Source organism: Poecilia latipinna, unplaced genomic scaffold, assembly GCF_001443285.1.
Source record: "Poecilia latipinna isolate Pla-1442-1.1 unplaced genomic scaffold, P_latipinna-1.0 Scaffold627, whole genome shotgun sequence".
In the NCBI taxonomy this organism is placed as follows: Eukaryota; Metazoa; Chordata; class Actinopteri; order Cyprinodontiformes; family Poeciliidae; genus Poecilia; species Poecilia latipinna.
In genome coordinates this window covers 245,900-273,135 of record NW_015113243.1, presented here as the reverse complement: position 1 = coordinate 273,135, position 27,236 = coordinate 245,900, and the positions used below count along the sequence as shown (strand labels likewise).

Sequence of the window (27,236 nt, the reverse complement as noted above, 5' to 3'; positions counted from 1 at the left end):
TTATTTTGAAATTGTCAGCTTCATTTTAAGTCGATTGGAAATTTTGCTCAATTTTTTGTTAATTGCGTCGCCATTTATATATTTGTTCTCCTTTTAAACATGCTAATGTGTTTGTTTCTCAGAGTTGGGTACAGTACCTAAAAATTGTACCAAAGTAGGGATTGCACCACTTGTACACCAGCAGTAAAAAGTAACAGTCCAACAAATTACTCGAAAGCAAAAAAAAAAAAAAAAAAAATTTAATAAAGGGAAATTCAAGTATGTGTAACTGATCAGATCATCTGATTTAGTATTTAAAAGCAAAAAAAAATAACTTATACAGTCTGTCATGGGAATGACAAGTAGTACAGCAAATTGACATTAAAATAAAGTTTGTGGAGAAACAAGAGCTAACCACTTTAGCTTAAAGTCGGTTGCTGTGTCTGTATCTCCACCATTTGTGTTTTTGCTTCAGTTAATGAAGATACTATTGGCAGAACTAGAACTTTCACTTGAGTAGTGATACTTTATAAAAGTACAAAAGGAAAAGTAAAAAGTACTGTGCAGTAAAACTACTCCGAAAAGTTTTTTTTGTTGTTGTTTTATCCCCCATAAAGTGAATCAAGTAAATGTAAATTACTAGTTACTTTATTTGTTACTACCCACTTATGATTTCAAATGAAAAGTCATAATTCGCTGAGCTTTTGTCCAGGTCAGAGCTTCACAAATGAACTTCTGGCAAAACCGGTGGTCTGTGAGCTTCGATGCAAAATGGAGCTCGCTTAATCATACTGGACAACCAAATTTGCTTGTAATTATGTTTATTTAGGTATAAAAAGCCCTTTTAGTAACAGAAGTTACATTTTGGAGTGTCAGGTACAATAATTAATGAATGGGGATAGTAGTTAATCCCACCCCCTTCTGCAGAATATCTTTCAAAGACAGCCTTAAACGTTGATGGTTATTTTAGGACCTTCTCAAAGGCAAGTGTAGCGGTTAAATTGGGCATGTTGTGGAAACCGCCAGGTGCCCTCCTCCAGCCGGCCATCCAGCGGCTCGTCTGAGCAGTGCAGCTCAGAGCGCAGCAGCATCCCGCGGCTCCGCTCCGATCCGCTCGCCTCTTCCTCTCCCTTTTCTTCCTCCAGCAGCCTCCACGTCTGTTTGAATGTGTGCAGCTCGGGATGCGACAGCATTCTGGCTGCTGCGTTTCCACAGGAAAAAAATAGAAACAAACTAAGAAAAAGAAAAAGAAAAGGAAAGGGGGGGAAAAGGCTCAGCTCTCTGTGTTTTCCGTCCGTCTTTTTGCTGCTCTTACTGTCTTTTGCCGACAGTGATAAAGAGAGCAGGTACACCTATTTGTCTATTTTGCCAATTTCTCACGAGTCGCGTTTTTTTTTTCTCTCCCCCCTTTCATCACAGATGTTATGTCAACACTTTTTGGGTGGTGTGGGGTGGGGAAAGAGGAGGGGATGGGTTGGACTCTCGGTTCTAACGGAATTCTTGTGGGCTCTTTTGGTGTCTTATCTCTCTTTCAGTAAAAATCGCGGGTCCCTGTTTTTATTGTTTTTGGAATAAGAACATAAGCTTTGCTGTTTTCTGACTTTGAGACAGAAGAGAGGAGAGACTCCTTAGGAATTTCCCAAGGAATTTATCCGGACGGCTCCGGTGAGTACATCTTCTCATATACATACGCTCTGTAAAACAAAAGCACGCAAAAAATGAGTACAATAATGAAACAATGCGCATTTGTTTTTGCGTTCTGTTTTAATTACAGTCACCGGAGCTTTATGTTCTCCTGCCTGGGTGCATAGTAAGTAACAGCTACTTTTTTCCCCTCTAAATGGCTCCCGGTTAATGAGAGGAGCAGTTGTGCATTTGTTTGGATGTAGATTTTATTTAACAATGCTGCATTCCGGATGGGGTCGAGACATTTTCAGCATTATGGTCAAGTAATTAGTGCAAGCACTGTTTTTGCTCCGTAGTTCTTTTTTTTTTTTCCTCCCTCAAACAGTCAGAGAAGACGTAGAAATGGCTGGAACTGCTGTTGTTGGGAAAGTTTGTTTAATTTTCCACGGATGGTTGTTGCTGTGTGAGTGGTCTGAGAAAATAAGTCCTAACTCAGGTAATACATACTGTGGGTGGGCTGTGACTCACCCAGTTTACTTATTTTTCCACCCCCCGCTCTTAACTGTCAGGTATTGATGCCAGTTTTGACTGACTGACAGCGGATCATGCGCACTAGGTGCTACCACAAGCCCGCTTTTTTTTCTTCTTCTTTGTAGTTAGTCTATAATTAGACACTCAGCTGCTAATTTATTCAACCTGCTTTCTTCTGCTTTAGATGTACTGGTTTAGATCTTTTAAAAGTGTTTATTGGTAATTGTTCTCTTACCTGCATTAGAGAAACAATGACGGTAGTTGAAGACGAAGAGCCTGAGAGAATAGAGTGTCTGGTTCTATTCTTAAGGAGCTGGTGTCCTGCATGTTTTAAAATTCTCCCCTGGTACAGAAAATCTGAATGAAATTAAAGGTTAATTAACAGAATTCTGCAGAAACTTAATGACACACTGAGGAGTTAATTCAGTCATTCATCTGGGTGTGCTGAGGTAGGAATTCATCTGAAACATGCCAGACTGGAGCTGGACACCCCTGAGCTAATCAGAGGTACAGCCTCTGTTTTAGCTGGTTTCCTCTTCCTCAACTTAAAGCGGCTGAAAATGTTTGACACAGCTGTACTTTTAAGGAAGCATTTTTTGTTGTTGTTGTTCTAAAATGTGTCTAAATATGTAAGTGGCTCATGTAGGGTGGAGTTTGAATGTATTTGGTGTAAAAGTAGAAGTTCTTGTAGACGTGAATAGGATTGGGGATGTTTTCCCGCAGTCTAAATGTGGACTTGGTAGATAAAATCAACGAGCGTAAAAATCCGAAAGCATCAATACAGCCAGACTTGAGCTCCAGATCTTTTTATTACCCGTACACTTTCCATATGCGTCATGTGTATGAGTCACAGTTTTATCGTCGTTCTCCTATTTCCTATTTCCCAAATTAAGCTCTTTACTTTTTCATTTATTTATATTTTAATCTGCCCGGGGAATAGTCCGTCTGCTTTCTTATGAGAAGTACGGTGAATTAACGGGATCAGGTGCTGCCATTGTATAAAACTGTACTGGTTCGAGTTGGAAATTATTATTCGTGCTGAACAATGCCACTTTGATGTTCTGAAACTTGGTCTCTAGTGATCCAGAAAGCAACAATGTTGATGCCCACCCTAAATAACTGCAATGTTTAATGACGTCCAAGATATCGATGAGTTTCCAACAGTAAAACACAAATATGTAAGAATTTTGTCACTTAATTTTTCAGTTGGCTCTGAAACGAACAAAAACACCACCTATTTCTGCACATTGATATTAATGCAGTAATATCACAACTGACAAGATAATAATTACTCTAGTAATCAAATTCAGCTGTGAGTTTTGCTTCAGGACCGCAAGACACAGATTTTCACATATTTGAATATCCTAAATGTCCACCGTTAGATTCCATTTAGACAAAGTAGTTTTGCTTTATCTAAACTTGGATAACATATGTAAATCTGGGTTATTTTTAGATATAACATTACGTCATGTTTAACTTTTTGTAGCCTCTGTTAAAAACAGGTCTGATTCACAATGAGACGTCATGGAAAGTGTCATGATGGATTTGTATAACGGAGAAGAAAATGTTAAAGTAGTGGAAGGCGGTCTGCTAGTTAGATGTGTGTCGCCTTTAGATTTCCAATCAGTTGACCAGTAAATGCTGTTTACCAGTCTGTTGTGAAAGTGTCATCTGTCCGAAAAAAAAAGCCATGCATTTCAGCTTTGAAAACTTTGAGTTTTAAATGGCTAATGTAACTAAAAAGGCGCTATCCATCGGGCTACCATACCTTAGCTGCTTCTTAAGGATTGCTTGTGATTTCACCTCACACCACTGGGAGTCTTTATCCCATTGATACCGATTGGTAAAAAACTCCACACATGCCAAGGATTACATTGAGAGTATTGGCAGAAACGCCCAAATTAAATGCCTTACGCATGTGCTAAATTCAAATCTAGTTCATTTGCATCTGCCTGACAGTATATATATATATATATATATATATATATACACTTTTTTTATATAATATTTTTTAGTATATATTTTTTTTCTTTTTACATCATTTTAAGTGAATTTAGAGCAACAAAGGGTTACAGAGTCTATCAGCCTATACTGCTGAGGAGTGATTCATATGTAGCCAATTACCCATGATTTGCAGTCATACTTTGCTTCTGAGAAAGCAAAAAAAAAAAAAAAAAGCCCTTCCTAAAAGGCGAGATAATGAACTGAAAAGTTTGTGTGGTTCAGTGTTTTTGTGGCAAGCTGAGCTGAAGAGCAGCAATTGCAAATGAGGTCCAAGGGCAGCACACTCACAGCCAGACAGATGCGTCTTCCCTGGCCAGTGTAGAGTGACAGAGGGCTAAGTGAGCATGACCATCGAGGAGAGGTAATGGCATTACAGTCTGCCAGTCAGGAGGCGTGCGAGAGATGGGCTACTGTTGCATTTCTAAAGGAATTAAACGACAACACAGGAAACAGATATGAGGACACATGCTTGGTTGGTTTTAGATTTGAAAAATGTTGCTTTGGTGTCTGTGGTCAGCACTACAGATGTGTCTCTGTCTGCCATAAAACACTTTGATTACGCATTATGAATAAACGGTTAATTTTTCAACGCATCGTTGCCAAATCGAACCACGGCAGATGGAAGCCCCAACAGTTTCCTCTTTTTGCATGGTAGCTGACAAAAATACTGGAAGACTGCAGTTTTTCAGGTCAGGTATCCTCGGGTTTAAGGGCACATAGCAATTTAGTGGTGCTCAATGAACCTGCTTCATAGCTTTCCAGCTCTGTTCACAGTGAACAACATTTTCTGAGAACATTCTGTCATTTCATTTGTTCAAATCTCCAAAAAAAAAAAAAAAGAAAAAAAAATTAAAATTCAGTGAATCCACTTCTGGTACCAGTGGGACCTTGAGCTGAAGCTGCGAGATGATCTGGTTGTTCTGGGGTTGACAGAATGCAGAGTTAACTATGCTTTACAAATGTAACTCATGTGACATAATCCAAGCAACTGCTGAAGTAGAAATGGGACTGTCCCAACACCTGATCAGTTTGTTTTTCATTTATTTATTTTATTTTTAGAAGTGCACCAATCAAGCTTTTACTGCCCTGTTCTCATTTTCCACAGTGATCTGACTGACTTCGATTTTAACCATTACATATTTTCCAGATTTCCAAATGTGACCATTCTGTCTCCTTGATGGTAGAAAATAAGGAAATTACAAAGAAAAATCCTCATTAATCCACCAAAACGTATGTCCATGACTGCATTTAATTAATAGGAAAAAAGAATTATTCTGTAAATGACCTACCAATCACAGAGCAGAGTCCATCGATGATGCTAATTCCCAAAACTTTTCAGGCTATTTTTTTCCTGTACATAGTCAAATTTGACAGTTTGAGGTTGATTTATTTCATTTCTATGTTCTTGAGAAACATGTAAAAACTGCCCAGTCAAGTGCAAAAATGAAAAAAAAAAAAAAAAAGGTGAATGCACTTAATCTTCAAGAAAAGTATTGGCTTGTCATCCCTTTGTTTGTGATAAAAAGAGCATCTTGATTGCGGTCCAGGGCTCAGAAAGCCGAGTCGCCCACTCCCATGGGCCGCTTTATAATGAGGATACGCTGTCAGATAATTAGATACACCTGGCTCAGGCGTTTTCAGGAAATTTTTGATTCATCCAAAAATAAAATGCCTGTGCCTGCCAACATGAAAGCAGGGGGGGGGAGGAAATCTCCCGCTGTCACATCGCCTCCCCGCTCACAGAGGCAATGTTTTATTTAGTTATCCACATCTTAGCGTGCTCTTGGATAAGGCGAGGCTTCATTTTGTAATAGCTAGAGGATTTGGTGCCAAAGTTTTTCGTCTCTCTTGCAGAGCTCTCTCAGAAGGGCGCCGTTGTCCCTCTGTGGACACAGTCCCTAAAACTGAATGTTCTGGTGGTGCTAAATATACCAGCTCTTCCTGGCTGCCCAACACAAGATTCATCTCACATTTCTCATCCGAAGACAGTTGCATGACAAAATAAATCCAGCTCCAAATAGATGTGGGTAAACAAGCATGTCGGACGGCTTCAGAGAGTGCTGCTTGCACACAGGTGTGTAGACGGGAAGAGGTCCACATCAGAGGTGGATTTTCGTGCAATGATATGCTAGCTGTCCCTTCTTTCCTCATGTAACATTTTAAATACTGACACACAATGCTGCTGGAAGGTCACAATTGAGCAGACATTTCCTTCACAGGAAATCCTTCACAGGTACGCAGTGAGCTCTAAATGCCTTACTGAATTCCATGCAGCACACAAACACAAAAAGCCATTTCACAAGCTGCTTTACTCAAACACAAACTTAAAAATGTTCCGCTTTTGGTGTTTACTAATAGATCTTCAAAATTCCTTTTCTTATGCTTGATTAGACCAATGACTTGGTTATACAATAAACACTATTTGGGTTAGTTAAAGAACAGCAAGAAGCCATCATTGTCGCTTGTACAGACTTAAGGCAGATGACCTCGTGGGAACAAGTTATAAAATACTCATGGAGGCTAATCATGTTGGGGCTCTATGGGCCTTCCAATCTAAAACTTGGAAATCATCACCAAAGATTGGTGTTTTTCTATTTCGTGCTTTTACAGTTTTGGTTGGTTTGTACCGAACATTTTCTTGCACTAGATGGGGCTGTTTTTATTTTTATTTTTTTTATTTTTAATGACAAACTAATAGTCAATTAGGAAGAATAGACATGTAGATACCAAATAGGACGTTCAGTCAATTTGTGTTTGTAAGATGTCAGTCTCATATTGTATCCAGCTAAACACCAAATTATTTAATTAATCTGGCTGATTTAAATTGCTTAAATCAGCTAAATCTATAGGTGATTTAGGTCTAAAGCAGGGGTCCCCAAACTACGGCCCGCCACGTCATTTGGTCCGGCCCCCTGAACAATGCCGGATCCGGCCCGCCTGCTCATACCAGTGTTTTTTTTCATATATTGTATTTTCCGGTTTATATGTGGATTTTTCTTCAACCACCAGGGGGCTTTTGAGCAAATGTGAAACTTACTTTCCCTCAATGGAATATATACTCGTCAGTCACCGTTTCACTCACGGTTTTTTCCATTCTGGGTAAAAATCTATCCAAAAGTGTCGTCGTCTCTCCCCCACACCCCCCGTCGACAAGAATTTCTTTGTTTTTTTTTACTGCAAAAACTAAGACCACAGAAAGGAACAGCTATGTGGCCCTCGCAGGAAAAAGTTTGGGGACCCCTGGTCTAAAGTTTATATTTGACCAATATGTCTCTTCTAACTGGAAGTAGCAAGATTTATGAGCAGCCCATCATCAAAATAGGAGTGGAAACATACAAAAGACCTGTTAGCAGCAATATGAATGATTTGATTGATGTAATGCTAATAATTTACTTTGGTTACTGGGAAGGGGGCCATTTTTTTATCTTAGTTTTATAAAACAGACTTTTTATTTTTAGCAAAGTTATACTCCCTCTACATAGTATGTCTTTTGAGACACGCCTGTCTCATTAGCCCTCAGAAACAAACTTTTTGGTTAAATATGAGTGATTATACATTTAAAAAAAAAGTTTGGGCTTAAATGTAAGAAACTGATCAACCAGTTATCCACTATCTTTAGGAGTAGAGTATAATATCAAAGCATGAGACTATACCCGGATAAAAACAAAATTAGGTGCCATTCAAAACACCATTAATATTGTGTGCTGCCAACGTTAATGGTGTAGATCTTCTTTTTTTTTAAGTTCTGTGAAGTTATTAATAGGCTTACATGTAGTAGAAGGATATTGTTTACTCTTTGGATGACTTAAAGTTAATCTGTGATCATATTCTTGAACCTCACAGCCAGTTTTGGTGTCCAAACCCACAGAGTATTTGCAAATAAAAATTAGCTGCATTCAATTTCTCCAAGACTAAATGGCAGCTTCAAACAGGAATTGAACGAAATCCCTCTTATAATTCCCCTGCCAGCCTATGCATCTAAATTGCTTTATACTGATGTCTGAAATAGCTTTTGTTTCTGCTATCCGCTATTGTCGCAGTCACCGTGTTGGAGCACAGATGCTAAGAAACCCTATTTGCTTCGACTAAAATACAGAAATAAATTCCCCGAGATTGAGTGACCAGAAATGGGCAATGCTTAATACTCGTCGTTGTTTATGATGTGGCAAGATAATGTGCTAATTCTACAAACGCACATCAGAGCCTAAAACGGTGTGACGTAGTTTGTATTTTTGTGAAGGTTATTCATTACCTAATTTTAAGCAATCTGTCTGAGTAGAGCAAAGATCAGAGAACGTGTGTCTGGCGCGGATTTTAGTTCTGTCGAGAAAAACACCAGGTTACTCCTTTATCAACCATGTTATATATACCACTCCATTTTGACACAGTGTTTTATTGCACATTGCTGACAGCATATACATTTAACCCCTTTCAATCACTTGAAGAATAACTTCTTGGTGTGAAACTGTGATTAAGTCCGGCTATAATTTCATGCATCTGTGGTAATTCAGTTAAGTAGATTCAGTTGTGCACAGGTCTCAACCATAGTTATTAGTTTTGTGGTTTAAACTGCTTCTAGTTTTTAGTAGTGCACTGTACTGAAAGGCTATAATTCCAACCTACATATTCAGGTCTGTAATCTTTAGGTTTTATATATAATGAGATCTATAAAGTAGATTGCAATATCATCTGGCTTGTATTCCAGTGTTCTTTCAAAGACCATAAGACATGCAAACTGAAATTATATGCTTTAATTAAAAGGAAAAGAAACAGCTTGCTGTCCAATGGTGTTTTTGTTTTTTATACCCGATTCTGATTTTCAACTTTAGCCTGATTTTTTTGAGATTGAATTAGGATTTCAAACTTGGCACTCTTTGTCAACACACTTCTCTGTTTTCCTCACTTCTCTTTGTGTGGTTCAACATGAGGATTAAAATGATTGTGATTATATTTTAATAATCATTTTAGGTAAAATAACTAATATTATTGCACTATGTGATATTTTAGCAATAAAAGTAGATAAAGAAAATCATATACCATCATTTCTGTTGTTCTGATTGTTCAAGGACATACATTGTAGTATTTTTGCTCACCACATTTAAACCCTATACAAACCAGGCCCACTGCAGATATTAGATTTGGATGTTAATTTGTTTCATACAGCTCTCTGTCAGTAAAGGTGCTTGCTAAAAACATGATATAGTTTCAAAAGAGCAAATATCAGTTTAACCTTACAACATTTTAGTAAGCTACAAGTGCTGTACCATGGTTTGGTATTTTATCTCCAGCCAAGGAAATGCTTTGGCAATCCTGTGCTGTCTAGCACCTCGCGAGAGCTCCAGAGGTTCTGGTATGTTGTGTATTGACAGCCGAGTCTACTGGGATTTGGAGGCAAAGAAGAAAACAGAGGAATAATGCAGGCAAGCTGGAGCCAGGGTACTCTGCACAGTTCGATGCTGCTGCCTCTAACCGACAAGAACAAGAGAAATCAATTAGACCTACTTCGGTTGCTATCCAAGGGACTTCCACCATTGGAAAGAGTAGAGAGAATCAAAGTGTTTGGCAAAAACAAAGGAGCAGAGGACAAAAGTAAACTCAAGCAACAGTTTTGTTTTGTTCTCAGACTGGCTGTTGACCTCAAAACAACTTTACATTTCTCAGTTTTCACTTCTTGGAATTTTCCCACATTTTTATTTCATTTTTTATTTTTTATTTTTTTTTTAAACCTGATCTGATGCAAGCCTTTTCTCTCATGGTTTCTTCGGTTCGGTTTATGAAACAAGATGGGGAGGTGAAGCCGTTCCCTGTATTTGATAGAGGTTTCAAAGGAAATTCTTTAATCTCAGCTCCACTAGCCCTCGCGTATCGTTTGGCTTATGTACCTGATTTATTTTAAACCACTTGGAGGTCACTGTCAATAACATTTTCATTCCATAACATGACAGACACAGCAGTGCTGCTTTGCCGAGTAAAAATGTAATATCTAGCCATAGCTGTACAGCTATAAAGCTTGTATTTAAACAGGATTTAGATTTACTGAAGTCTTTACTTGGGTTTTATTAGGAAAGAAAAAATCCTTCAAGTCTAAAGGAAGAAATTTAAATCCAAAATTGGAAAAAGTCCAACTATGGGATAAGTGAGACTTGAATCCACAGGATATAATTTATTAATCATGTTTTAAAGCCGGCTAAACTACAGTCTGAATGTAATGGGCAAATGTGGGGTGTCTTAGTAAATACTGAAAAAACTGGTGTCTCCTTCTAAATGTGACCACAGGAACTTTCAGTGTAGCGTTGCAAGCTTCTTTTCCAAAAGAGGTGGAGGTAATCAAAAGGTTTATGCAGATAATGTGGTTTGCATATTTTATTAAGTGCAGCTTAGACATCTACTTGTAAATACAGCTTCTAGGCAGAGAGTGCATGGCATGAATTTCGCCATCCTGAGGCTTCAGTGTCTTTGATCCGAGTGAAAAGGGACAGTTTTGATCAAGCCCTACCTTGAACATTTTAAAGCAAATCCCTGACAAGATCAGCAGCTCTTGGGCTGTGCAAAGTGTAATCTCCACACAAAGGGGAATGTGGACGTCCCCTGGAAGGGTGTTGAAGCCTATTACATTGTGCATATTAAAGTCTTTTCCTCCTATCTATCTTGATGAATATCTAGGACATGGTGGACAGGGGATGGGATAGTGTTTTATAGAGTGGGAATTTAATTTAACAGAGGTGCCTGTCTGATAGTTTTTAAACGACTATGATTCCAAGTTGACTGCAGTTTAACGGCTCTGGGTGGATTACAAGAATTAGAGTTCAGTCCTTGTTACTTTCTTAACGACCAAATGAGTATTTTATGGTTTGAGGGACACTGAAAGCTTATAAAAACTGTCAGTAAACATCTCTGCTGAAATTGGGCTAAACGCAATTGGCACGCGAAGGTTAAACGGACATCTAAGTCTTGTTTAAAAGGTAAGCCAAACCTCATAATCAAGTCAGTCAAGTTTGACTGACTTCATAGAAGAAGTCCTTTAGTTTTTGGGCATATTGGTTTTTAGGCTTTTATTTGGAATTCATGCTTTAAAATAACTCCAAAGATGATTTTTACACATTCTTAAAAGTAGGGATTAGGGGTTGAAACGGGGGTTGAGAGAGACTTTGTAGAAACAGTTTTTTGAACTTTTTATCATCTCATGTTATTCCGTCATCACTGAACGCAAGCTGTGAGGTGTCTTTCTGTTTCTGACATACAGAGAACATACCATTGTTATGCTCCATCTGAACATCAAAAACATGGAAACCCACAAAAGAGCTTAAACAAACTTACAGCCACCACCATAGCCCCAATATCTATAACCACATCCCCAGATATTAAATAACTTTTGAAAATTCAGGCTCTGACATCACCATGTTTTTGAAAAGGAACATATAAAAGTCCAACGTTACATTCCTATCTTGCTGGACATGCAAGCGAGTGTGTGTGTGTGCATGTGTATCTGTTTGTGAAACAATTTGCATCCATACAGGCACTGTAATTTCTGCTAAAATAATTTGTGTTTTTAAATACCCATACAAAATTCAAACGCTAAAGAGTATCCTAAAACAGTGGCAGCTCTCTCCCCCCCTCAGTAAACGTTTTCTATTTTTTCATACTTTGAATTTTAATGTGATCAAAATAAACACAGAAAACGGGCTGTGGAAAAACCAATAATAACGGTTTCCAGCAAAGATGAACATTAGGTATGCATAAAGTAGGGTGCACATTGTCAATTATAATTGCCACTGACCAGTCTTTTGGTTAGCGTTTTCCACAAAATGAAGTGTTAGCGGACAGGAGGCACAAATACTGTAGAAAGTGTTCAATGGTGAAAATATTAATGGGACATAGCCTGAATTTGCAAAACTATTTAATTAAAACACACACACACACACATCCACCTGCATGTCCAGCAAGATAGGAATGTAACTTTGGACTTTTTTAAAATTGAAACTAGTTTTTGCATCCAGACAGGGTCATTGTTTATATTTTCCGATTTTAACCAGCGACTATGTTAATTTACTTTTTACTGATCAGGGCTGTGGTTTTGCACCACTCGGTGATTTCTGGATTCCACTCTCACTGCACATCCACAGTTGACTTTAAATGTCCAGTAAAAGTGAATATACGAAAAGAAGCAGTTCCAACCTGTTATAATTTAGTTTGGCATTTAGCATAACTTCCAGACGTGAGTTATGCGCTTCAGTAAAGTTTTTTTATGTAAACGAAGCGATATGAACTAAACCGTCTGGGTTTATTGCCATCTAAATTTAGTCAAAGATCAAGGCCTGATGAGGTCTCCGATCTAGACTCGGCGTTGAAACTGGCATCTCTTGCCCTTTTAGAAAGATAAAACTGAAGATTTAAAACGGGAAGATGGACCCGTATTCTCGTGAAATGGGCACCTTTGTAGCACAACCCTCAAACCTTGTTTCATCTGTAATCCTGTGTGTGTGATACCGCTGTCCCCTGGAAGAGCACACAAAGTAAACACAGCACTCCCTCCTCCCACTCAGCCCTCCTGTAGGTTTGGCTGTGGGTGCTCAGCAGATCCCTCGGCATCACGGCAGAATAACAATGAGGGTTTTGGCAGGGATCAGTTCCCCAGCACAGAGTCATACTGGGTAGGGTTTTGTGTAAGACCCGGGATTCCTCAGCTTACTGCCAGTTTAAGATGACAAACAAATGGTAGCGAAAAGTTCAGAGTCGCCGGAGGTGAGGGGGAGTCGGTTTGCATCCCCTCATGCAACCCCTGCCGCTTCACACAGAAAACAGCTTCCCCTCTGTTCCTGCCTGGTTATGTGTTGTGGCTTGTGATATCGGGTCTCATGCGTATCCACGCAGGCTGGCGTGCGTTTCCTCACAATTCGTTGGTTCTGCAAGCCCGTTTCCCACTTTGAAGCCTCTGCATGCCGTTATCCTCCACCTTCCTCCTTTTGTTTTCCTCATCATATGATCCAATAAAAGAGGCTGGGATCTGTCAAAATCAGTCCTTTCTTCTGTCTGGCCTGTCAGCTTTTTTTTTTCTTTCTCTTAGGTCTGCCAGAGAGATTCACTGAACCCTGACACACCAGCACCTCCTAAAAATGTCAAAACGAGGTTGACATGTTGGCCTTTCTAATGATACGGTTTATGTTATGATCAGCAGCTTCTTTTTCTTCATTTCTTCATTATCTAGATCTTCTCATGATGTTACAAACTACACCCATTTTAGATTTTGAATAGGGAAGGTTGTTTGTTTTTTGTTTTTTTTTAAAGATTTTTAAGCAGATCCTAATTAGGTTAAAATTTGACGTATAGCCTGTAACAAACTGGATGTATATTTTGAATTATTTGTATTTTTGGTCAAATAAAATCCTAGTTAGACCTTTAAAATAGCTTTGGTTTGGCAATTAAGACACATGTAAATATAAAAAGGTTTATATTTGCATGTTTAATTGTCTAAAAAACAGGACATATAAAGTATCGACCAGAGAAATGTGCAGAAACCCTGAATTTCACTAAAATTTTTAAGTGAATTTTAAATTCACACGTAAAACAACAACAAAAAAAAGTTTATAAAAACCCTAAAACCAAACCTGAGATTCAAGCTAATACAAGTTGTTAAAAATTGATTTTGGAACTGAAAGAAGACCCACACAGAAACACAAAATGGCTAGTTCTTCAATCATGTCACTCCCTAGCGACTAGAAGAAGACATATTGTACCTAGTGTCTTCTGACATGTAGTAATCTACAGCAAGGTCTCCCTTTATTTGCACTTAGCACAGAGAAACACCATAGAAACATTAGGTTCCACTGAGCTGTGAGTAGGGAGAAAATCAATGTAAGGTGAAAATTAAATTCGGCCCAAAGAGCCTTTAGGCAAAGTGCAATTTGAAAACACATCTTTTATTTTCCCCTGAGTGTCTAACAGGGCCTGGCAGGAGATGGACAGTGGATTTACCCAACACGGAAAAAGAAAAAAGATAAGAAAAAGCAGAGGTATGCAATGTGCAAAAGGGACACGCCCTCCTCTAATGTGCATCCCCCCACTTGTCTAATTCGGTTAGGGCAAAGCGTCCCTTATTGGATCATATCAAAGGTCAGAGGCGTCCTGTAGACAAATCAATCTCTTCGTCTGAGGAGATGCAGAGGCAGCATGGGTTGAGAGGGGGGCTGATCCATCTAGAGGGTCTAAAACGAAAGTGGGTGAGGGAGAAGGGGTATTCCAGCAAGAAAAATTATAGCATCTGCTTCTTGGAGAGAAGTGGGCGATGAGGGTGAGATTGAGCTGTTGACTTGGGGAATGCAATGTGCTTTGGGGGGAAAACAGTTTAGATTATTGCTTGAAAAGGTAGGTGAAATTATTTGGGAAGATGGCAGATGTTTTGAGGTCACTACCATCTGGCACTCCACCGTTATTGGCGTGTACGCTTCAGAAACGATTCTTTAGCAGCAGCTATTGACATGCATAAAATTTTATCTGATTTTCTTTTAAGACCAGTCTTTCTCAAAATCTGGTTCATAGGACCACTGTTTGTCCATAGGCGCCCCCTGGTGGTATGTAAGGTACTGCATGTTTTTGCCATGATGTGAGCGCAAAGAAATTGATTCTAGTTATCCAGCAACGCAGTGAAGTCCAGTTCTTTATTCAAATTTATTGAGGCTTTCAATCCAAAGAAACCCAGCAGATTTCATCAAGTCACTGACAATCGCTTGCCTGGCGTTGTTGGCTATGCAGGAATCTTTCCTACTGAGCATGCAAGTTGTGACAGTGGAGAGGAAAATCTCCCCTTTAACAGGAGAAAAGCTCTAGCAGAGCATAGTTCTGTGTGAACAGCACTGATCCAGGAGTAGCAGAAGCAGCTTACTTTTAGATTGGTTCCATTATGATGACTTGCAACAACAACACAGTCCAACTTAGCAGCTCTCGAAATTTATGAGCCCTGACTCTCCCAGTTCAAGTGGCTTGCATCAATCACAGCAATGCTATTTCTCTAAACACAGAAGAACACATTTACACTTTTGGCAGCCTCATTTCGCTGTGCGTCGTGTTTAAAGAGCAGATCAGCAAAATCAGAAATGTTCTTCAGTCTTGACATGAGGCGGATACCGAAATGACTGAATGACGGCTGCAGGGAAAAGTTGGGAGGAAAATTACAACATAAAAAAAAAACATTGATATCAGACTTAATAACTGTTAGGAATTATTTAAAAAAAAGTTGTACAGCTACTTGTATGCAAGATTTAAGGCACTACTAGAGAGTTTTTGATGGTTATGCCTGGGGAGATGACAGATAAAACAAGATTAAAATGGAGAGCCAGGTTTGGGATTAGAATTTAGCACTTATGACAGCAAGCTAGTAATTTATAGCAGGGATAGAAGTTGTAAAAGTTAGCTGAATATGTTTTACATAAATTTAACTTAAATCTGTTTTAACTTTTACAGCTATATGTGGAAAATATGAGCTACTTGACTGTCATCAAACATTTAAAGTTGATGTTATACATTATTTTCCGCATTAATTTTCCATCACTGTGTGGATAAAATCTGTACACAGGAGGATATATTGGTTAAATGATTGATGGATGGAGTAAAGGATGCATTGGTCCAACAGTAGATAGGAAATAGTCTCGAAATACAAATATTTTAGAGATTCTTTTTTTTTTTTCAATCTCAATGTTTTTCCAGACATGGAAAATGCATACTTTCACAATCCTTTACAAATATATAGTAGCAACCCCCGTGTAGCAGTTGACTGGGGATAAAGTCGATCCTTTTAAGCTGGAAATTATTTTTCAAATGTATTATAGGGAAGAATACTTACTCGAAAATGCACATGTAAAAGTCAGTTATTCTACTAATGTATTTTCATATTGTATTATATTTAGAATGAGTTAAACATGAATACAGTATTTTTACTGATAATGCACTCCTCTTGGCTTGCCCAACACAAAACAGTCATAAATAAACCAGTGATCCTTTTTCCGTTTTTGCTGTGAATGTTCTGTAACCTCTGTGCGCCATTGCCAGTCCTGGTCAGGCTTCTCTTGCGAAAGAGATTTTTCTTCTAAATGGGATTTTCCTGCTGAAATAAAGGTTAAATTTAAAAAAAAAAAATTAAATAAAGACCTTCTGGTGGAGGGCATTAGTTCTAGGTACAGTTTCAGATGTGTGTATAAATCGTCCAAAGTTTAATGCAAATGCGATTCTCAGTTTGAACCTTTAGAAAGCACAATTAGTTCAATTAACTTCACATTAGTTCAATTAACTTCACTAGAAAAGCACATTCAGGATGGACCCAGGTCGCCCACTAGTCTTCTACCACTTAATGACAACAACGAATTCACCTCCACGAGATTAAAACCCGCTGCGCAACAGAACATAGCGTCTCTCGTCCAGCCGCCGCTGCAGCAGGTCAGGGTGAGATAATGTTTTCTCAGCCAACACTCAATGAGATGCAGCTCTCCAGTGACACCATTACTCTGATCAGGCTGGGTAGGTCTACCCTGCCTCGGAAAGTCAAAGCGCAGAGGCGCCAGAAGAGAGGGCACCTCTCGAGACAGATTACATGTCTGTGTGCAACCGCGCTCGTACTTCACCTCTTCCTGAGACGGGCGAGTTATTATCTTCTTTTCTTCTTGTGCTCTTGTCGGTCATGCAACGCATCTAGGACAAGGTGCTTCCTCGCCAGAGCTCGTAGGTGGACAACAAAGCCGCTTACACATCTTTTTGCTAATAGCAGGCAGTCGCTGGAACATATCCAAAATGAAGATGACGGTGCGAGTCTGCAAAGGAAGTCTAAAGCCGCCTAGGCCTGAGCCAAAGTGTTTTAAATGGATTACACCAGTGTGTCATTGCAATTACATGCTCCTCGTAGACGCTGCAGCAAGATGAATTGTATTTAATGTCTTTACAGCAGATCTTTTCTCTTCCCCCCCCGCACCTAAAAGTTGAATGCCTTTATCCTTTTTTTTGTGCACCATGAGATGAATGTGGAATTGTATTTCCCTTTGAACTATCTCACAAATACTTTATCTCCTGTGTATTAAACTAGGCATTTAGTGTTTATCTTTGTACAGAGTGCTTGGTAGAAGTGAAAATATAAGTCTAGTTCCAGTTTTTGTGGCCAAAATGTATTGGCTTTTGGATCAATTTCCGAAACTTTTTTTCCCCCCACAAAACATCATAAGATAGTAGCACCAGGTTTAGGGGAAACAAACAAAAAACTGTTGAATAATTATAAATATGGGCATAAAATCATTGTGGAAACTTCCTTACTACTCAATAATCTTGTAAATGTAAATACAGCTGAAAGTACAGCGTGAAATACATGATATATTTTCACAAATGGAACAGCAGGACCAAAAATGAAGCTCATTTTTTTTAGAGTTCCGGATCTGAAATTTTGCTATGGGCATATTTATCTATCAGGACTGGATAGCTACAAAATAAATTAATAGAAATGCAGATTTAAAAAAAGAAATTGAGGACAGAGCCGTACAAAAATAAAAAAAAATAAAAAATTAGGTCACAAAATTGCAATTGGGACATCTGTCACTCTTACTAGGTACGTCTTGACTTTTGTTTATTTACACACACAGAGTTTTCACATATCAATTAGATTTGGCAAATGTAGTTCGTTTTGTTCCAAGCAGAGATCTGGCTCTGACCAATAAGTCCCTTAGTCCTTCATCTCATATCAACAGATTGTGGCGCTCCAACTTGATTTCAACCCACTGTTTTCTTAAGTCCTCTGGCTAATTACAGCTGCAGCCCCTATGAAACTATAGTAGCCCAAACAATGAGCACAGTGAGTCCTATGGAGAACTATACAAATTAGCCTCACTGCTGGTGACCACTGGGACAATGTATTGTGCAAGCTTTATCATATCTCGCCTGAGCTTGCTATTAATCTTGTGGAGAGCAAGTGATGAATTAATGCATTGAGGAATTGAAAAGGTTATGTGTAAGGATTACACTGACTAACACTTCATTTGAAATGGTATCCCTACTGTATGCAATTCCAGTGCCCTGAGATAAAACAATAATAATAATAATAATAATCAGCAGATAATTTACATCTGTAATAATTTACATCTGTAATACAAACCGATTTGTCTTTTGTGCTTTGCAACTTAGCTTGACCCAATATCTTCCTGGTCATCAGGAGGAAGACATGGTTGCATGGATTATCTTAAATTGGTTTCTCTTTGGATCAAAATGACTGTTGTCTTTTGATCTGGCTGAAAGTATTTGAATAACTGCACTGAATATATCAATTGCAACTAACACAGTTTTCTTTAATAGGGATATCTACATTTTTACTATATGTGCACATGTGGATATAATTGTTGGTACCCCTCTGTTAACGACTGAGAAACCCACGATGGTCACTGAGATAACATGGAAGTGACAAAAGTAAAGAAAAAAAATGACTGAAAATCAGACATTGATTTAAAATGGTTCAACAGAATCATTAAAAAAATAAACTAATGAAATAGGCCTGGATAAAAATAATGATACCTAGAAAAGACTGAATTTGACAATAGGGACATTTTAAACTGAGGCGTTCCCTCTGATTACCACAGCAGGTGTCTTCAAGCTGCTAATCAGTCAGTCTGCTTATTCAAAGTATGACAAGGAGTCACTGTGCTGTTTGGGTGACATGGTGTTGTGCCACATTGAACAAGGACCACAAAGAAGACAGCTGTCCCAGGAGAATAGTAAGAAAATCATAGACAAGCAAGTTAAAGATTAAGGCTACAAGGCAGTTTCCAAACAGTTTGAAGCTCCTGTGACTACAGTTGCGCATATTAACAAGTTTAACATCCCCAAAGATTATTATTTTTTTAATTATAAGTTTAAAAGCTCTTAAATTTTACGTCAAACCAGCTCCCTAGAGGTTGAAATCATTTAAGTGATTTTCCAGATAAAGAGACTCAAAATTCCTTCTGTAGGTTTATAAATGATTTTAGAACTGCAAAAACAAATTATGCCATCTTTTAAATTTCACTTAAGAGGCAACAGAGTGACAAAATGACCAGTTTTCTCTATTTTAAAAAGTGCTTCAAATCCATTTTAAAAACTGTTCCAAAACTGTAATTTCTGTATTTTGCAAATATTATTTAAGATTTAATTGTGACCATGAATACTTTTAGCCTGATCAGCCTGATCTGTTCAGTGCAACTTAAGAGACATGATGCTGTAAACAATGTAAGATGCAAAGCCACCTTTCATTCAAGCCCATTCCCCATGTGGCTGCTCTGTCCTTCCTCTGAGTCGCTCTGTTGCATTACATCGAGTTACGAATGCACAGCTCATTGTATCTTTCTCTGCACTTCATCCCTGACGTTTTCCATCTAACACCACCTAAAGTTTTATCTTTTTTTTTTCTTTGCCGTTTCAGATCAACGTCCAACTGAATTCTTACAGATTCAACATTTTTCTCCAGCAGCAAAATATAAAGTTGTGGTTAAAATTTCCAAGAGTTCATTTTAAAACTACCATGACTGTGAACAATTGGTCTCATTTTTTCAGGGTTATGTCATTCTGTACCTTGCAGCTTTTGTCAGACTGCAGTCAGATGCCAGCTGGAGAGTATGTGAGGGGCAGGGGGGGTGGGGGAATCAGCATTCAGCTCAAATCTGTGCAGTAATCAAGGTGGGGGATATCCACGGAGGAACACCAGTATCCAAATTCCAATCTTGTATATTCAACAGCAGCACTTCCACTTCTTTTATGCACTTCATTTTATGACTCAGCTACGGCCGAAGGGGAGCAGCTGTGGAATTTAGCTTTTCACGTTCCCCAAGGAGTCAGAGAATATTTGATTAGCTGTCCTGATAGGTTCACACACGTTCAGAGAATTTGTTGGGAGTTTCTTTTCACTTTGGCGTTTGTGCAAAGCGCTCGCTTTCATTGGATTCACACAAACACCTGCTGTAACTGAACTTACAGGGAGGTGTCGGCTCGCAGCAAAACCTGTTCATTCAGGTTTATATTTTTTTTTTTTTTTTGCTGTATTTAGAGCTGATCCCATCATCGATTCGGCCCCGCTTTACGATCGCCACGGATGCCTGGATTGCCTGCATAAAAATCGCAGAGTGGAATTGAGGGCCTCTGCTCCCATTAGTGGCCTCTTTTTACTGGAAGGGCCAAGTGTGTCCCTTGGGTAAAGGGGAAAAAAAAAAAAAAAAAAAAAACTTGCTATCCTCCATGGTCTGTCAAATAGACTGTAATGAAGGAGAGAGCTAAGTGGATAGCTGCACTGATGGAGATGTTCATAAAATGATTATTCATCGTGCACAGAGTAACTGAGTGTGAGTATTTGGGAGGTAACCGAGGGCAACAGTGTTTTCACACAACAATCACGACGGGGAAAAAAAATTAAAGCACCGTCATTTGATTTCAATGAACCGTTGAGTAACATTTGAATCATCATGAGTTTGAGTCGTAGGAGGCCGTGGCTGAATCGATATGCGGTCATTCATTAGTTCTTATTTGCTGCTTGGATGGAAAGTAGGAGAAAAAAAAACATACAAAACAGATACAACTATCTCAGAAAGAATCCATATAGACTGTTATATTTATTATGACATGTAAGCTACAAATACGAACAGGACAAAACAACGTAAGAAGTCTGCTGTACGTGGATTGCAACCAACGCCTCGGATTAGTTGTGTCGTTTTAATTTTGGGAATAGAAATGTACTTCACCAATTCTTCGGTAGAGTAAAAGTACGTACAATAACCTTGCATTGTCTGATGGGTTATACTTACCTGCTTTGCCTAGAGAAGATACATTTTTCAAAGAACTATTCAAAGAGGTAATCCCAGCCAAAATTCAAAAGGTTGTGCTGCACGTAAATCTCAAAGCAAGAAAAAAAAAACAAAAAAAACAAACCCAAACGAGCAGCATGGCAATTATTTTGAGTAGCATTGGGTGTGTGGGAAAAAAAAAAAGGTGAATTTTCCATTTCTTAAAGTCATTAGAATAAAATGTAAAACGACTCTTGGAGATTCTCAGAGGAAAACAGCACATTAATATGTATAAACAGAAGGAGAGATCAATGTAGCGTCTTATTTCCAGGAACATTCTGACACTAAAATACTCATTAGCTCTAATGTGTGATATAAATCTGCCAACCTTTACTTTCATTGTAATGTATCCCAAAAGAAGAATAGAGCAATTTTTTATTTTTTTTGCATGAGTCAAAAGTGACGGCTCGCCTTTGGCACGAGTATCCATGGGTAATGTAAAATTAGATCATAGGCATGAAAGATGCAGAAGGAATGAAAAATGTTTTTTTTTTTATTATTATTATTATTATTATTTGGGAAAGCTGTGCAAACTTTGACCTACTTTAGCCAAGTTTATTAGGAGTCTTTCTGCAACAAGTGAGGCAAGCAGCTCATTTGGAGGACTTTTAGCATCAGGTTTTGGTGATGTACCAGTGTTTTCAAAGGCTGCTGTCAGTTTGACGTTGAAACATGAGAAGCATGGTTTACGTACAACCATTCCTCTTGCATAGTGTTTCTTTTTCCCTTCTGTTATGAAAAGGTACTGCAGTTATAATGTCATGATCGAGTTCAGGAAGTGACCACAGTGCATTACTACCTTCCTTAGCATGTCCTTGTTGTTGCAGGATGAAAACACTTTTACTCTGAGGTGTTTTTATTAAGTCCCTAGGGGGGAAAAAAATCTGTGTTTATATAGTACTAAATGCTATATAGCCTGCGACAGACTGGCGACCAGTCCAGGGTGAACCCCGCCTCTCGCCCGGAACGTTAGCTGGAGATGGGCACCAGCAACCCTCCCAACCCCACGGATGGATGGATGGATGGATGGATGGATGGATGGATGGATGGATGGATGGATGGATGGATGCTATATAGAAAGTTGTTTCTGTTACTGTAAGCTCTTTAAAAAGGAAAAAAAAAACTAACAAACTATACTTTAGCTGTTCTCGTAACCAGTTACATATGCCTAAAATATTAATCTTAAAAATCAGAGCAAAACAATGGTCTCATGGAGCAATGAGAAAAAACAAAAGTAGCAGGAAACAGATTGATGATTTGTTAGAATCAGCCATTAAAAGCCTCCCAACCAACTAGAGCAAAGCTCTTAACGAGGATATACAATAAGCCGGTGCATATTGCCTTCAGTAACTGTGAGTTTTGTTAATCTTTTAGTAACATCATCATAGATTTCAGCTTATTACATAATCTGTCAATGTTTTGTTTTTTTCTGCACAGAAGTTTACATAATGATGTATTCTGTGCTAGTTAATGTCAGCCTCTGTTGAACTTGCATTAAACATTGATCACTTCTAACTAATTGGCATTAAAACTTGAATTTGACTGCATTGCATTAAAGCTAAAATCAAACTGGCATGTAACTGAATTTGATTGGATTTTACTTTTTCTGTTTACAAATTTTGCCTCGCATAGTGCCTTCAGATCGCGTTTGTTGTGAACTGCAGCCACGTATAAATAAACCGAGCTGAGTTTAATTTGTGGTAAGTGCATCACTTTTTAATTTAATGACATCAGCGTTATAAGAGCCGAACGGACACATGCAGTAGGAAATAACTTAGTTACAGGAAATTCTTGTGGGAAAATCTTTGATTAAATTCTTCATTTAATCTGTGTGACGCTCAATAGTGAATGTGTTTAACTTTGTTGATTAAACTGTGGCTTGCTGCATTTTGTGTTAATGTGAAAGAGGGAAGCGGAATGGGACAAAACAAGTGAAAATTGTTAGTATATTCTACATTGAATGCGACTGTAAATATCTGATTTCAACTGTTACCTCCAGCATGAAAATCAGCGTCTTTAGTTATTTCAAGAAATGTTTCTTACAAAACAAAGGCAAGCCACTTCTCTGACCCTCCAGCCGTAGCTTTGTTTTGGACATTTAAGATCAACAGTGCAGAGCTACACCCTCTGAGAGAGGAAAAATAATCTGCCACTAGATTTTACTCTAACTTCTGTTATACATTACAGACTTAACAGATCAATAATAACCTTTCAATAACAGTTCCTGTATTATAGTCTGAGGTCATTGCTTCCTTTTACCTCCGTCATATTATTTATTCATCTCTAAAATCACATTGCTCTCCTGGCACATTATAATAACCTGTCATATACTATAAAGGTCACCTTAATGCTCTTTAAGATGCTCATTGACTCCACAGAACCTCTGAATGGGTCTTTTTGTGTTTCATCAGATACTCTGAGTCTCCCAAGATGCAAAGTGGGGCATCTAAAAACTCCAGCTTATTATTATTATTTTTTTTTATTATTATTTCACAGATTTGAATGGACTGAAAGTGGGATAAACGTGGCTGTAACCTGCCAGCTAGTTTTTAAAAGTGCATGCCCTTTTCTGCATATGACTTCTATGATGGCTCTGTGTACCAAACCATCTGGCACATCCAGTTTGGGGATTTGGAAGATGAGTCGTAACCTTGAACTCGAGCTTCTTGAGCCATCGCTGAATGCTGAATGTCGGCGTTTGAGGGTACATTAACCTTATTTCAAAAATATGTTCAGTGAAAGAAGACACAGGGGCCAGAACAATAAAATAACCCATCTGAGAAATGAAAGGTTTTTCAAAAAATATCAAGGTTTATGTAGTATGACTTTTTTTTTATTTGTTTTTTGTCAAGACACGGTTAAATACAATTTTATTAAAATATGTTAACCGTCAAATGATCAATACGTCCCATCACATTAAAATATGCAAAGATGACCAATAAGAGCTTAAAATGTGCTAGATTTTCTTTTATTTTAGAGGGAAAGAGGTGAATAAACTAAGTTAGTTGGCAACAATATTCTGCTTCAAAGGACAATTGGAGATGCCTAGTTTCTCAATAGTCAATGATGGGTAATTTTTGTTGCATCAACATCATAACACCAATGTGAACCTTATTGTGCCAATGAAATGTGGCATTTTATTTTACTGCATTGTAAAGTTACAGGATATTTTAACACAGGCACAGCTCTGAGTTTAAGAACCTTAATTTGATCAGGAACTGTTTGCAACAAATGCCAAGTCCAAAATCGCTCTATTTGGTTTCAGGGTCTGTCTCTCTTGAGCACAACATCCATACATGTTACTTTACTGGGTTATATTTCCCAGCAGACAGCTTTTAGCAGCACTGCTTATATCAGTCAGTATGACTGGAAAGGTGCTGTGCAGGTTGCTGTGCAGGTTCAGTCTATTTACCATGTGAAAGGTTAAAAGTTCATTGATTTTTTTTTCTTTTCTCTCATTCAAGTTTGTACACAGCTGACCGATGGCTGTAGATCGGGAAGTGGCACTGAGCCTCAAAACCACCACTATATCTGGTATCAGAACGTTTCTACACTTTAAAACTATGTGCATATTTTAATCTGTTTTGCCTCTTTTAATAATTATAACTTATGTATATTTATTACTCTGACCTTGAAATACACTTGGTTGACTCAAAAATTGTTACTCCATCCATACTTTGTCTATACCCACATCCTTGCAGTGTTGTATTTTTTTTTTCTTTTTAGTTTTAATAAGGTAAATCCACCTCAATTTAAAATTCAGACCTACTTTCACAGAATTGAATACTCGCATGAAAGTTCAGGCCCAGTGTTTCTCAACACACCACTCTGCTTCAGACACCTTCCTATTCTACTGTTTCTTTATAGCTCATTGCATTCGTTCCATATTCTAACATAATCCAGATATGGCGCTTAAATGCCCAAAGATAGATGTTTTAAGTGGTGGGCATGACTAGACTTACAGCCACATAACCCCATAAACAGAAAATCTACGACATGCATCATCTGTTAACACTTTATTTCCCCTATAATAGGCAGCAAAAAGGGTTTTTAGCAGTTTGTCTGGTATCATAGCACACAATCCTATTACTGAGCCACTACTGACCATGAATCTCACTCATCGTTCCATGGAATAGTTTGACTATAAACCGTGAATACACCAGAGGGCTATCCTTTTTAGGAATGTTTTGAGCCAGTCGCCTTGTTTTCACAGTTTGATCCCTATCAGCATCATTCAGTCAATAAACTCCATCCTCTGACCGATAACGTTGTGCTTAGATAACATTATTTACTTCACTTTGCAACGTTTTTGATGATGTTGCTGATTACAGTGTCCATTATGTGCTCTGACTCTGTCCAACAAACCCATAACAAGGGCTGAAATATTTTTATTTCCACTATTTCCAAACATTATGTCTGAATTATGCAAAAAAGTTACGCCTCACAGCCAATTGGTTTGTCCTTTTAGACCGACAAGTACAAATGCACTTTGCAAATAACTGTCTAGATTGGTAACCCAAAGCTGCGGCTGCACAGATGCACGTAAAGTTAAGACACTGGTAAGTAGGGAATAAAACAGCAACAACAGCAAAACTAGACGATACATGACTGGTTAGAAAAGAGAAGAGGCAAAGAGACAGAAATTCTCCTCTGTGGGCATAAATAATTCACATATCTCCACAAACCAGCATGCAACTGCATAATTACTGCTGTTTTGCTCTAAATTCTCAATTTTGACTTGGCTCTTTTTTTGTTTGTTTGCTTGAGTCAAAGTGTGATTGAATCTTTAACTAATAAGATGTTTCATTATTTTAAAGAAATGGAAGGCCAAGTCATATAGAAAGAGCAGCTGTACACAGTGATGTGAATAAGTATTTGCCCCCTCAGCAATGTGTTTTTGCTCATCCGGCCTAAATGCTTTGATCATCAAACACACTAATGTCAAAGATAACCTGATTAAATGCTCACAGGATTTTTTTTTAATGTGATATCATTTATTTAGCAACTAGTTTCCCAATCTAATCTGGCCCCATGTGAAAATGCAATTACCCTCTTTGTTAAATAATTAACTCCACCTTTTTTTGTTGTTGAATTTCAAAGACCTAATTTCGCATGACGCAAAGAATCAAATTCCTTAATTAGAACCTGTCTGACACGAAGTATGCCTAAAGATCATAAAAAGCAAAACCAACATGGTTTAAGAGCAGATGAGGAACTGGGAAAATGTTTCTGTTTATCCCATCCATCAGTGCAGCAGTCAGTATTGTTGCCCGAGTGCCGAGGAGAAGCCCAACAGATTTACTTTCGCAAGTGGAGCATTACAGGTAAAATGACATCCAAGACGTCTGCTGACCAAAAAGAACATAAAGGCCCATCTCATATCTTCCACACAACATTGTGATAATCCATATCATTTGTTGAAAACTCATTTATTTTTCCCCTTCAAACCTTTGACGCCTAACTGTATGAGAGGTGTTTTTTTTTTTTGTTTTTTTTTTTGTAAAATGCTTGGGACTTCAGACACAAAGTACTTTCAGCCACAGAAAGATATGAAAAAATTCACAATACTTCAACATTAAAACCCTTCAAAATCACAGTGCAACACAAATACATTTGCTTTTGATGTGTTACAGCACTAAAAATAGCTTTAATGGTAATCCATTCCAGTGATTGACAGTGAGGGTATTTTCCCTCTGCCCTTTGATCAACAGCAGGCTGTCTGGGTGCCGTGCACCCCTTCATATCATCACATTAATTGCTGTGCAGCAGAAGTAAAAATACTGCAACAGATATTGAATATTTTTACATTCCTGTGTTTTGTAAAGTATCGCATCGCGCACATCCTGTCTGTGGCCTGCGGTTCATACATTTTCTCTATCAAAAGCAGTGGTGAAACACAGCAAACAAAAAAAAAAAAAACAACCTGCCTCAAAGCTTTCGGCTCTCTGCTGTTACATCCAGCTGTCTCTGTTTTTGTCTTTTCTGCTGAGAGACTGTCTGATTGCTCCAGCTCAGTGAAGGGAATTTATATTTAACCTGGGGGTTAAAAATACCCAGTCATCATTAATAGATGCAACACATTGCAGAGGTATTTACACCTCTTGACTTTTTCATATTATGTCACTTTAACCAGAAGCTTCAATATATTTTATTTGGATTTTATGTGATCAACTAACAGAAAATAGTGGATTTTTTTTTTTTTTTTTTTTTTTTTTTTTGTGGGTTTTTTTTTTTTTTTTTTTTTTTTTTTTTATTGTTTTAAAAAAA

The 27,236-nt window shown here is 38.1% G+C and overlaps 1 long non-coding RNA gene across 1 annotated transcript in view; it reads left to right on the top strand.

The window, feature by feature from the left end:
- The first annotated feature begins 993 nt into the window (after positions 1–993).
- The window catches only part of LOC106954093 (uncharacterized), a 268,751-nt gene continuing 242,508 nt past the window's right edge, over positions 994–27,236 (top strand). The window contains exons 1-3 of the long non-coding RNA XR_001426301.1: positions 994–1,325; positions 1,515–1,644; positions 1,754–1,789. This is a non-coding gene — a long non-coding RNA (uncharacterized LOC106954093). The remainder of the gene's footprint in view (positions 1,326–1,514; positions 1,645–1,753; positions 1,790–27,236) is intronic.